Source organism: Scylla paramamosain, chromosome 28 (assembly GCF_035594125.1).
Source record: "Scylla paramamosain isolate STU-SP2022 chromosome 28, ASM3559412v1, whole genome shotgun sequence".
NCBI lineage: Eukaryota > Metazoa > Arthropoda > Malacostraca > Decapoda > Portunidae > Scylla > Scylla paramamosain.
Window position 1 is genome coordinate 6,285,001 of NC_087178.1, and position 10,000 is coordinate 6,295,000.

Sequence of the window (10,000 nt, forward strand, 5' to 3'; positions counted from 1 at the left end):
TCCTCCTCCTCTTCCTCTCATTCCTTTAATTTTCTTGCTTGTTTCGTTTTCTTTTTCGTGTGTGTGTGTGTGTGTGTGTGTGTGTGTGTGTGTGTGTGTGTGTGTGTGTGAGGAGGGTAGGAAAAGGAAGGGAAGGGAGAAAAGGATAGAAAAAAAAGTGGAAAATCCAACTGCTCCATTGTTTTGTGAAAAGATGAAGATTTGAGAGGGAAAAGTTTAGGTGTTGAAGGAAAAGGAAGGAAGAAAGAAAGAAAGAAACGAAAAGGAAAAAGATTAACTGATGGAGGGAGTTTTTAAAAGATCTGGATGGGAAAAAAATAAATGATGAAGGGAAGTGAAGGAAAGAAGAGAGGAAACGAAGAGAAAGGGAAGGAAAGCGGAAGGAAATGTAAAGAAGAGAGAAAGAAAGAAAGAAAGGAAGAAAAGAATGGGAAAAAAAACAATTAACAAATATTGGAAGAGAAAGAAAGGTATGAGGAAGGGAAAAAGAGGTGAAAAAAAGAAAGGGAAAAAAAGGAAAAAAAAAGATTAACTGGAGAGAAACCTGTAGATATTGGAAGATGAATTGGAAGAGGAGGTACCGGGAAGGGGAGGGGGAAGGGGAAAGGAAGGGGAGGACCTCTGCTGCAGGGTGTTACTGGGTGTGTGTGTGGGGCGCGGCTGTAGCAGAAGCAGGGCGGTGTTAATTCAACATATTCTCTCCTCACCTTGTTGCATCGCTTGGTTTGTTTGTTGCACGCAGCGAAGGAAGTGGGGTTGTTAGAAGGTTGTTTGCCTGTTTGTTTAGTTTGTTTTGGTTTGTTTTGTTTGTGTTGTTTGGATTTTGTTTGAGAGTTGTTTGGCTTTGTTTTGTTTGTTTGTTGTTTGTTGTTGTTTGTTGCTGTTGTGGTTGTTATTGTTGTTGTTGTTTTTTGTTATAATGGTGGTGGTTTTGTGGTTTTTGGTGATTGCTACAACTTCTACTACTACTACTACTACTGTAATTACTACTACTACTACTACTACAACTCCTACTACAACTCTTTATATTAGTTTAGTTAAGTCTCTTTAGTTGTTGCGTTAATAGTGATTTGGTTTGATCATTTAGACTACTACTACTACTACTACTACTACTACTACTGCTACTACTACTACTACTACTACTACTACTACTACTACTACTACTACTACTACTACTACTACCACGACAACAACCGCTGCTGCCGCCGCCGCCGCCGCCACTGAAGACGCTGCCGCTGCTGTTCAAATATTCACGATAAGACGCCTCGGTGATGTGGGCGTGGGCGTGTCTTGGGATCTTAAGCCCTATAAGGACGGGCGCAGGTGATGTGTGGCACTGTCTCCGCCACCTTCACCGCCGCCGTCACAGTTACCGTTGCTGTTCTTGTTGCTGTTCTTGTTATTGTTCTTGTCGTGTGGGGTTTAGATATGTTGTGTTTGTTTTTGTTGTTGTTGTTGTTGTTGTTGTTGTTGTTGTTGTTGTTGTTGTTGTTGTTTCGTCTTCTTGTTCCTCTTATTCTTGTTCTTATTCTTTTTATTCTTCTTGTTCTTGTTTTTTTCTTTTTCTTTTTCATATTCTTCTATATTCTTAATTCTCTCTCTCTCTCTCTCTCTCTCTCTCTCTCTCTCTCTCTCTCTCTCTCTCTCTCTCTCTCTCTCTCTCTCTCTCTCTCTCTCTCTCTCTCTCTCTCTCTCTCTCTCTCTCCCTCTCTCCCTCCCTCCCTCCCTCCCTCCCTCCCTCCCTCCCTCCCTCCCCGTCCACATCTCCAACCTATCCCCACAATCTCCCCACGTCCAAATCCCCCATCATATTCCCTCCCATCTTGCACACACACACACACACACACACACACACACACACACACACACATTCCCTCAACCTCGCTGTCACTAATGCTGCTTTGCAATTAGAGAGAGAGAGAGAGAGAGAGAGAGAGAGAGAGAGAGAGAGAGAGAGAGAGAGAGAGAGAGAGAGAGAGAGAGAGAAGGAAACACTAATACTTCTCGGAATAACACTTTTCTTTTTTCCTTTTTTTATATAACCTCTCTCTCTCTCTCTCTCTCTCTCTCTCTCTCTCTCTCTCTCTCTCTCTCTCTCTCTCTCTCTCTCTAGCCCGGCAAAAAAAAAAAAAAGGATATATATAAATCTTGCCTAATGCCAGAAATGATGTGTGTTAATTACTACCCAGCGTCGTCTCTTGCCATTGACGCCGCGGTGACTTCGCTGTCCCGCCCCGCCTGGCTGTGAGGACCGAGTGTGTGAGGCTAATGACGTTCCTTCTCTGCTCCGCCACGTACAGCCTGGCCACCCCTGTCCACTCCCTCATTCGCTCCCTTCATCCAGACACTCACTCACTCCCCGTCCCTTACTCCGCTTACTTCGCTCACTCAGTCATCCACCTCACTTCCTCATCGTGTTTCTTACTCACCCACCTGCTATCCATCTATCCACTCACTAACTCATCCACTTTATCATTCAGTCCTTTACCCACTCCGCCATCCACTTCGCTGTCCAGTAACCCGCCCTTCATCCAGTAATCCACTTATCCACTCCGTCATCTGCTCCTTCATCCTGTCCACTGCGTCACTCTCCCTCCTCCTTCATCCACTCGAGCAATCATTTCTTACCGTCTACGCTTGCCTGAGACCCGTCTGTATCCGCTCAAGTTCTTGTATATATCGTTTTTATCGGTTTAAAAGTGAGTGCATTCTGTCTACTATCTCCTTATGCCATCTTTGTATGTTTAAATGCCTTTATATTCTGTCTTTACGTCTGCATCTGTCTAAATTTTCCTGTATTGCGTTTATGTGTGTCTTTAAAAGTCTCTCCATTCTGTCTATAAGTGTTTAAAGGTCTCTGTTTTCTATCCTTACGTCCACTTCCGTTAAGTTCTTCTGCATTGCGTCTCTGTCTGTTTAAAGAGCTCTATGTTCCCCCTCTAGCTTCCATGTTCTGTCTATAAGCGCTTAATTGCCTATGTATTCTGTCTGTAGCTGTTAAAAGTCTTGTTCTCTGTTTAGAATCTTGCATGTTCCGTCTCGATCTGTCTAAATTCCCGTGTTTTCTATTTAAAACTGTCTTACGTCGCGCATGCTATCTAGATCTGTCTCGGCTTCAATATTTTCCGTCTATACCAATAAATATTCGGTCTAAGCCATTTAGAAGTCTTATATATTCCGTCTACATAGCTGTTTACGTTTCCTTACACTGCGCCTCCTCTCTAAAGCATAATATACCCTGTTTATACCCTCTATTTTCTGTCCACAGGTATCCAGAGTCCTCTATGCTCCGTCAACAGTTGAATGAGGTCCTGTACCGTCTGTCTGTGTCTCTGTCCAGTGTGTGAAGCCTTATCAAGCTATTCCCGTCCCAGTTTGTGTAAATAATGTGCCAAACTTGAACTCCCAGGAATATTAAGTGATTCCCGTCCGAACCGCCTTGTACTGTCTATAATGCTGTCTCAGATCTTCACTAGCGGATAAGAAAGACTTTACTGTCCCGTCTGTCAATTACTGTTTAAATTACTGTCGAAAATATGAACTAACTCGAATATCTAACGATCTCTGTCCCGTTTGTCCATTCCTGTCCAAAAATAACGCTTCTGATCCTCATTAATTTAAGCACAAAGCGGTTTCTGTCTAAACTGCCCATTACCGTCTAAATTATTGTCTTTAACCTTCATTTATTTAAACATATACCGATTTCTGCCCAAACTGTCCATTATCGTCTGAAATAATGTGTTTAACCTTCCCTAACTAAAGAAGAAAACTATCCCTGTCCAATCTGTCTCGTGCTGTCTAACTAAACAACCTTAAACACCCACACTTGTCTTTCCCCGTCTACCGTCTACACAGAAAACATCACCCTAACCCACCTGTCTATTACACACTCAAGCAGCCCTCGTCAATAACCTGCCTAAATCGATCTAGTCTCTCTCTAAATTAAATTACTGTCGCCCTGTCTAAACACACGAAACATCATCTGTCTATTTTATACTCAGCCCGTCCCTGTCTACATCCCCTCTGAATATGAATAACTGTCTAAATTAAACTAGTTTGTCTAAATCAAATTGCTGTCTAAACACACGAAACCACTTGCAAACCCCATCCCTCCTGAATATAGATAGCTGTCTAAATCACCCTGTCTCTCTTATCTGTCCTTAACTAATCCTTACTGTCTATAAAATGCTAGACAGGACGGCCTCGTATTGAAGAAGACAAAGCGGTGCCTGTCCCTCCTGTCTTGTTGTAGAGAAATATGCTACGGTGAAGATATTAATTTTGGTTCAGCCTCGTGGTTCACCTGTCCAGCACTTGATTGGTAGCCCGGCATTACCTGGTGGTTAGCCGCACCTCCTACACCTGCCAGCCTGTCTCATTAACGCAGGTGTTTGTTTGGGCTTGTTTGGGAGGAGTTTGTGTGTGGGTTTTTGTTAGTGTTGGTGGTGGTGGTGGTGGTGGTGGTAGTATTATTGTCAATATTACCACTTCTACTACTACAACTACTACTACTGCTTACTACTACCTTTACTGCTACTACTACTACTACTTCTACTACTACTACTACTACTACTACTACTACTACTACTACTACTACTACCACTACAATAATAATAATAATAATAATAATAATAATAATAATAATAATAATAATGATGATAATAATAATGATTATGAAAATTATAATTGCAATATTGATAACGGTAATAACGATACTGATGATAGTAGTAATTATTATTATTATTATTATTATTATTATTATTATTATTATTATTATTATTATTATTACTGTTACCATTATTATCACTATCATTATCATCACATAGTCATTATCCACCTCACTCTAAGTCATTCATGCAACAACCCCACGCAACACCACTAAACCCTCACTAAACATTACCTCACCATAACCATCATCATCATTAGTCATCACCATTATTCTCCCCGTAAGTCGATCCACACAGCAGACCCACGCAATACAATTAAACCCTTCACTTCACACCACCTCACCTGGCTAAACGTGCCGCCGCTCCTCAAGGCAACACGCAGCACAGGTGAGGCGAGGTGACGCAACGCACACCTCACCTGGACAACTCATCGGAAATAACCACTCCATTACTTCTCTCTGTTACCTGAAACTTGCTAGTGGCGAAAGTTAAAGCTCTTACCAGGTACTAGAGACGTGCAGGGGTGTCTTGCAGTGTCCTCGGTGCAAAGAACAGGTGAGAAAGGCGTCCAGATGTAAGGTTAACGTGTCTAGCAGTGAAGCATAACACACGGGAACAAGGCACTCACACACGCCGCAGACCCAGACCCGCGCACTCCCGCACTCAAGGCCCCAGCGCACCGCCACGCACGCACGCACACCCGCTCGCCACTCTGGGCTCCGACATTTCCAGCAAGACTCTCGCCATTAGCATCAAGAACCACGGGAGCCACTCTCTCCCCTTGGCCCTGTGTCCTGATTGGCTGCGGCGCCCCGGCATCCACGCGCGCTCATTGGCCCGCTCGTGTCGCTCGCCTCCCCTTTTGGCCACGCGGGAGAGGAGGGAGAGGAGAGAGGAGAGAGTGAGAGGGAGGTGAGGAGGGATACAACACAGCTCTCTCTCACTCTCTCTCTCTCTCTCTCTCCCTCTCTCTCTCGTCTTCCTTTGCGAATTTAACTGAACCTGTCGGGGAAAGTTACATGTTATGGTGTCCTGAGCCGCCCGTCTGAGCCGCCAGGCCCCGAGCCACTCCTAGGGCGCCGCTGTCTGCCGCCTCTTCGGTCTGGTTTTCAAAATGGCGTCTGGTTCCCGTCACGGCGTGGAGCGGCGGGATGGGCGGGATGGGCTGCTGCAGAGTCGTCACTGCTGTTGTGGTGTGACGCTGCTCTTGAGGTGATGTGGCGTGATGGGAAGCGTCACGTGTGGGAGGCTGCGTCACGTGGGTCATTTGTTAACCTAACCTAATTTAACTTTGCCTAACCTAACGTAGTCTTACCTAAATTAACCTAACCTAACTTAAGCTTACATAACTTAATTTAACTTTACTTAATCTAACCTAACCTATTTTATTTTACCTAATCTAACCTTATCTTACCTTAACCTAACCTACTAACCTAACCTTACCTAACTTAACTGAACTTTTTCCTTAGTCTAAAATAATTTAACCTAACCTACCCTAACCTAACCTAACCTACCCTAACTTTACCTTACTTAACTTAGGCTGCCGTAACCTATCCCACTCTAGTTCAACCATATCTGATCTTACCTAACCTTACCTTCCCTACTCTGTCTTAACCTTACCTAATTTAACCTTATGTAAGCTAGCCTAACCTTACCGTACCTAACTTTAAATTAACTAGTCTCTCTCTCTCTCTCTCTCTCTCTCTCTCTCTCTCTCTCTCTCTCTCTCTCTCTCTCTCTCTCTCTCTCTCTCTCTCTCTCTCTCTCTCTCTCTCTCTCTCTCTCTGGCCCCTCCCCTCATCTCACCTTACCTTGTCTTCTCTCTCTCTCTCTCTCTCTCTCTCTCTCTCTCTCTCTCTCTCTCTCTCTCTCTCTCTCTCTCTCTCTCTCTCTCTCTCTCTCTCTCTCTCTCTCAGTGCATGGAGGACTCTCACACTTCTCAATAGTCCTTCTCCTCCTCCTCCTCCTCCTCCTCCTCCTCCTCCTCCTCCTCCTCCTCTTCCTCCTCCTCCTCCTCCTCCTCCTCTTCCTATTCTTCCTCTTCATTCTTCTCGGAACGTTATGCATTTTTTTATTCATTCGCGCTTTCCTCTCTCCTATCCTGCATTATATTTTTGTTTTCATCTTAATAATAGTAGCAGTTGTAGTAGTAGTAGTAGGTAGTGGTGGTGATGGTGGCGGTGGCAGTAGTAGTAGTAGCATCGAAAACTTCACCTATCTCCTTCATCTCCCCCATCTCCCTCACTTTCTTGTTTGAACGGCCTTTATGAAACCCTTGATGCTTGAGGCCCTCCAGTCTCCTATGCTTACCCCGTGATCCTCCCCACACAAGGAGCGGTCACGGGAACTCAAGGGTATCCAGAAACGCCTTGCTCTTTCACCACCACGACTGTTTTCAAAGGCCACGCAGATTAGCCGAGTTCTCAAGACTGTTTCTCATTTTCATAACGTAGGAATCTTGTTAATCTGTCACTAGAACTGTAAAAATGCTTAAAAACACGTGTAGCTGTAACTGTATAGGGGCTTTTGAGTATAGTGGAGATGCGTGTAGAGAGGTTTGTCAGAATATGGCTCAAGGTTGCATTATCGTACTTTGGCAGCCTCCCGTCAGCTCCCTGTCAGCTCGTGCATGCCATGTATGTACTGTGCTCTCCTTATCACTCCTACCACCCAGGCTCTTAACTCTTAACGCCTGCACTGCTTAGCAAAATTTTTTCCTATAACTTATTTGACTCCATATTTCTGTGGCGTAAAACTGATAAAATTAATCTTCTGAGCAATATTCTTGATCTCACTGCTAAACAAATTGTCCTCTATACCTTTAACTTATTGTACACCATTTTCATGCTAGGATCTCATAAATATTGCTGTACCGTAAAAAAGACAAAAAAAAAAAAAACTTCCGTTCCTTCTCTTTTTTTCTCGTGCACCTCCACACAAATTGTTTTATAGTGCTTGGAAGGTTAGAGAAGCACGGCCATAACAGAAAATTGTTTATGTAGGCTAAATACAGTTAATTTTGAGATAATGAAGTAATAAATGTTGTCTGTATGTTTTTTTTTTTTTTATGATTATAGGTATTTCTAAAGTGTACTGTAGGCATGGGTTTGGTCACTCGCAAGGAGGGTATGTTATGTACAATTCCTCGTCACATGGTAGGTTGCCAACGTATGATAATGTAGCTTTCAGTCCCGGTGGCCAAGATTACATAAAGTCATTTTCTGAAACACTTCTGCCCGCAACTCCACTACATTCAAAAGGCTCTAGATGAAGTGACAAGGGTTTTTAAGGATGTTTTTTATGGTTCTAGTGACAGATTAACAAAATTTTTACATTATTATCAGAAGAAACGCTCTTGAAAACCCGGCTAATCATCTCCGTGGCCTTGGAAAATAGTGGTGAGAGAGCGGAGCATTTCTGAATACGGGCGACAGTGCTGCCACCTAGTGATGACTTAGGAGACAAGATACTCTGGCTTCATAAGTGACGCTTCTTCTCACTGATCTTACATCGCGTTCATAGTTGTCTTTTTTATTATTATTATTATTTTATTTTCTAATCGTTTCACTGATACACTTTTTTTCCCATAACTATTTTTGTTTACTTTTTATTCCAACTTTCGTACTTGTCTCTCAAACAGTACATTATCCAAGAATAGAAAAAAATATTGTACTCTTTTGTTTTTCTTATCGTAATGAAGACGTGCACTTTGTCGAATCTCTCTCTCTCTCTCTCTCTCTCTCTCTCTCTCTCTCTCTCTCTCTCTCTCTCTCTCTCTCTCTCTCTCTCTCTCTCTCTCTCTCTCTCTCAATGTTAACAGCTGACCGTGACAGTGAAGCAATGAAAAGCCATGATACCGTCACTGTCACCCCTCCGTCAGCTGCTCCACTTCTGAATCCCTTGTTTTGAACCCTCCCTGATTTAAAACCCTTGTGAGCTCCATTAGAAAGTCCTTTGAAGCCCCTGTTTTATAAGCTCTTTGAAGCCATGTAACAGGCTATTAAGAGGCAATTTTGAACCATTGTTTTGATATCTTTTGAAGGCTTTATGAAGCTCTTTTGTACTCCCGGTAAAAGTCGCTCTGAATTTTTTTGTTTTAACCTCTTGTCTTGTGAAGCAGTACGTGAAGCCTTTGTGAATCAGTATTTGAAGCCTTTGTGAACCCGTATTTGAAGCCTTTATGAAACCCTTATTAAGTAGTATTTAAAACCGCTTCGTAACATGCCTTATTCTCCATCGCCATATTGAAAACTCAAGAAAAAAACTTATTATAAATTTCACGTATGTTTATTGAGTGACAGGTCTAGTTTACTAATTCTTGCGGTGTTTCTCCTATTACGGTTCAAAATTACATATATACAGGTCAACTTAGGTCACGTTTATTAAGTTGAATGGCACAGGAATAATTGTTTTTAAGAATGGGATTAGGGTGCAGTTTATGATAAGGAGTTGTCATTTAAGCAACAGGAAAGTAGTAGTAGTAGTAGTAGTAGTAGTAATAGTAGTAGTAGTTGTATAAAGTTATCTTATCTAAAACCTTCAAAATCTACGAATAAAAAAAAAATCACTGAAGAAATTTAAAGATATCGACGAAATACAACGAAAATACAACGACGGAAACCAAATACAATACTAACTCATTAGAAGCAAATAATAATGCTTGGTACGATATGTTTTCCCGTCCAGGCGGCTCGGGAACTCAGCTGCCAGACGCACGACACAAGATGGCTGCCGGGGATTAGGCCAAGTCTGCGGGATGAAGAACGTGCGTTTCACTTAGTTTTGAGGTGGAAGAACCCTTGAGAGTATAAAAAGTAGACTAATTATCCTTTTTACCGCCACTCCGACCTTTTGTGGAAACCCAGAGAGCTGCTCTGTATTTTTGTCCAAGTCTGTGCTACAATTTTTTTCGTTTTCATTTTTTTTTTTTTAAGTTTTCTTTCTCTTTCATGTTTGTTTTGCATTTTCTTTTTCTTTTGTTTTTCTTTTGTGTTTCTCGTGTTTGTTTTGAGTTTGTTTGCTTTGTGTTTATGTCCATGTGTGTACGCCTCTCTCTCTCTCTCTCTCTCTCTCTCTCTCTCTCTCTCTCTCTCTCTCTCTCTCTCTCTCTCTCTCTCTCTCTCTCTCTCTCTCTCTTTGAAAGCCTCTCCCCCACCGGTCCTCCTTCAGTAGTTATCCTCTTTTTCTTCCTCCTCCTCATCCTCCTCCTCCTCCTCCTCCTCCTCCTCCTCCTCCTCCTCCTCCTTCTCCTTTCTCTCTATCTTTCTGTCTCTATTTGTCTTTCTACTCCTCTCTGTGCCTGTCTTCCTATATCTCTTCCTCCTCCTCCTCCT

The 10,000-nt window shown here is 42.6% G+C and overlaps 1 protein-coding gene across 1 annotated transcript in view; it reads right to left on the bottom strand.

The window, feature by feature from the left end:
* LOC135114808 (protein Wnt-2b-A-like) overlaps positions 1–5,308 on the bottom strand; it is a 31,798-nt gene extending 26,490 nt beyond the window's left edge. The window contains exon 1 of the mRNA XM_064030908.1: positions 5,169–5,308. The gene's annotated coding sequence lies outside the window, so the exon portion shown is untranslated. The remainder of the gene's footprint in view (positions 1–5,168) is intronic.
* Positions 5,309–10,000: the final 4,692 nt, after the last annotated feature.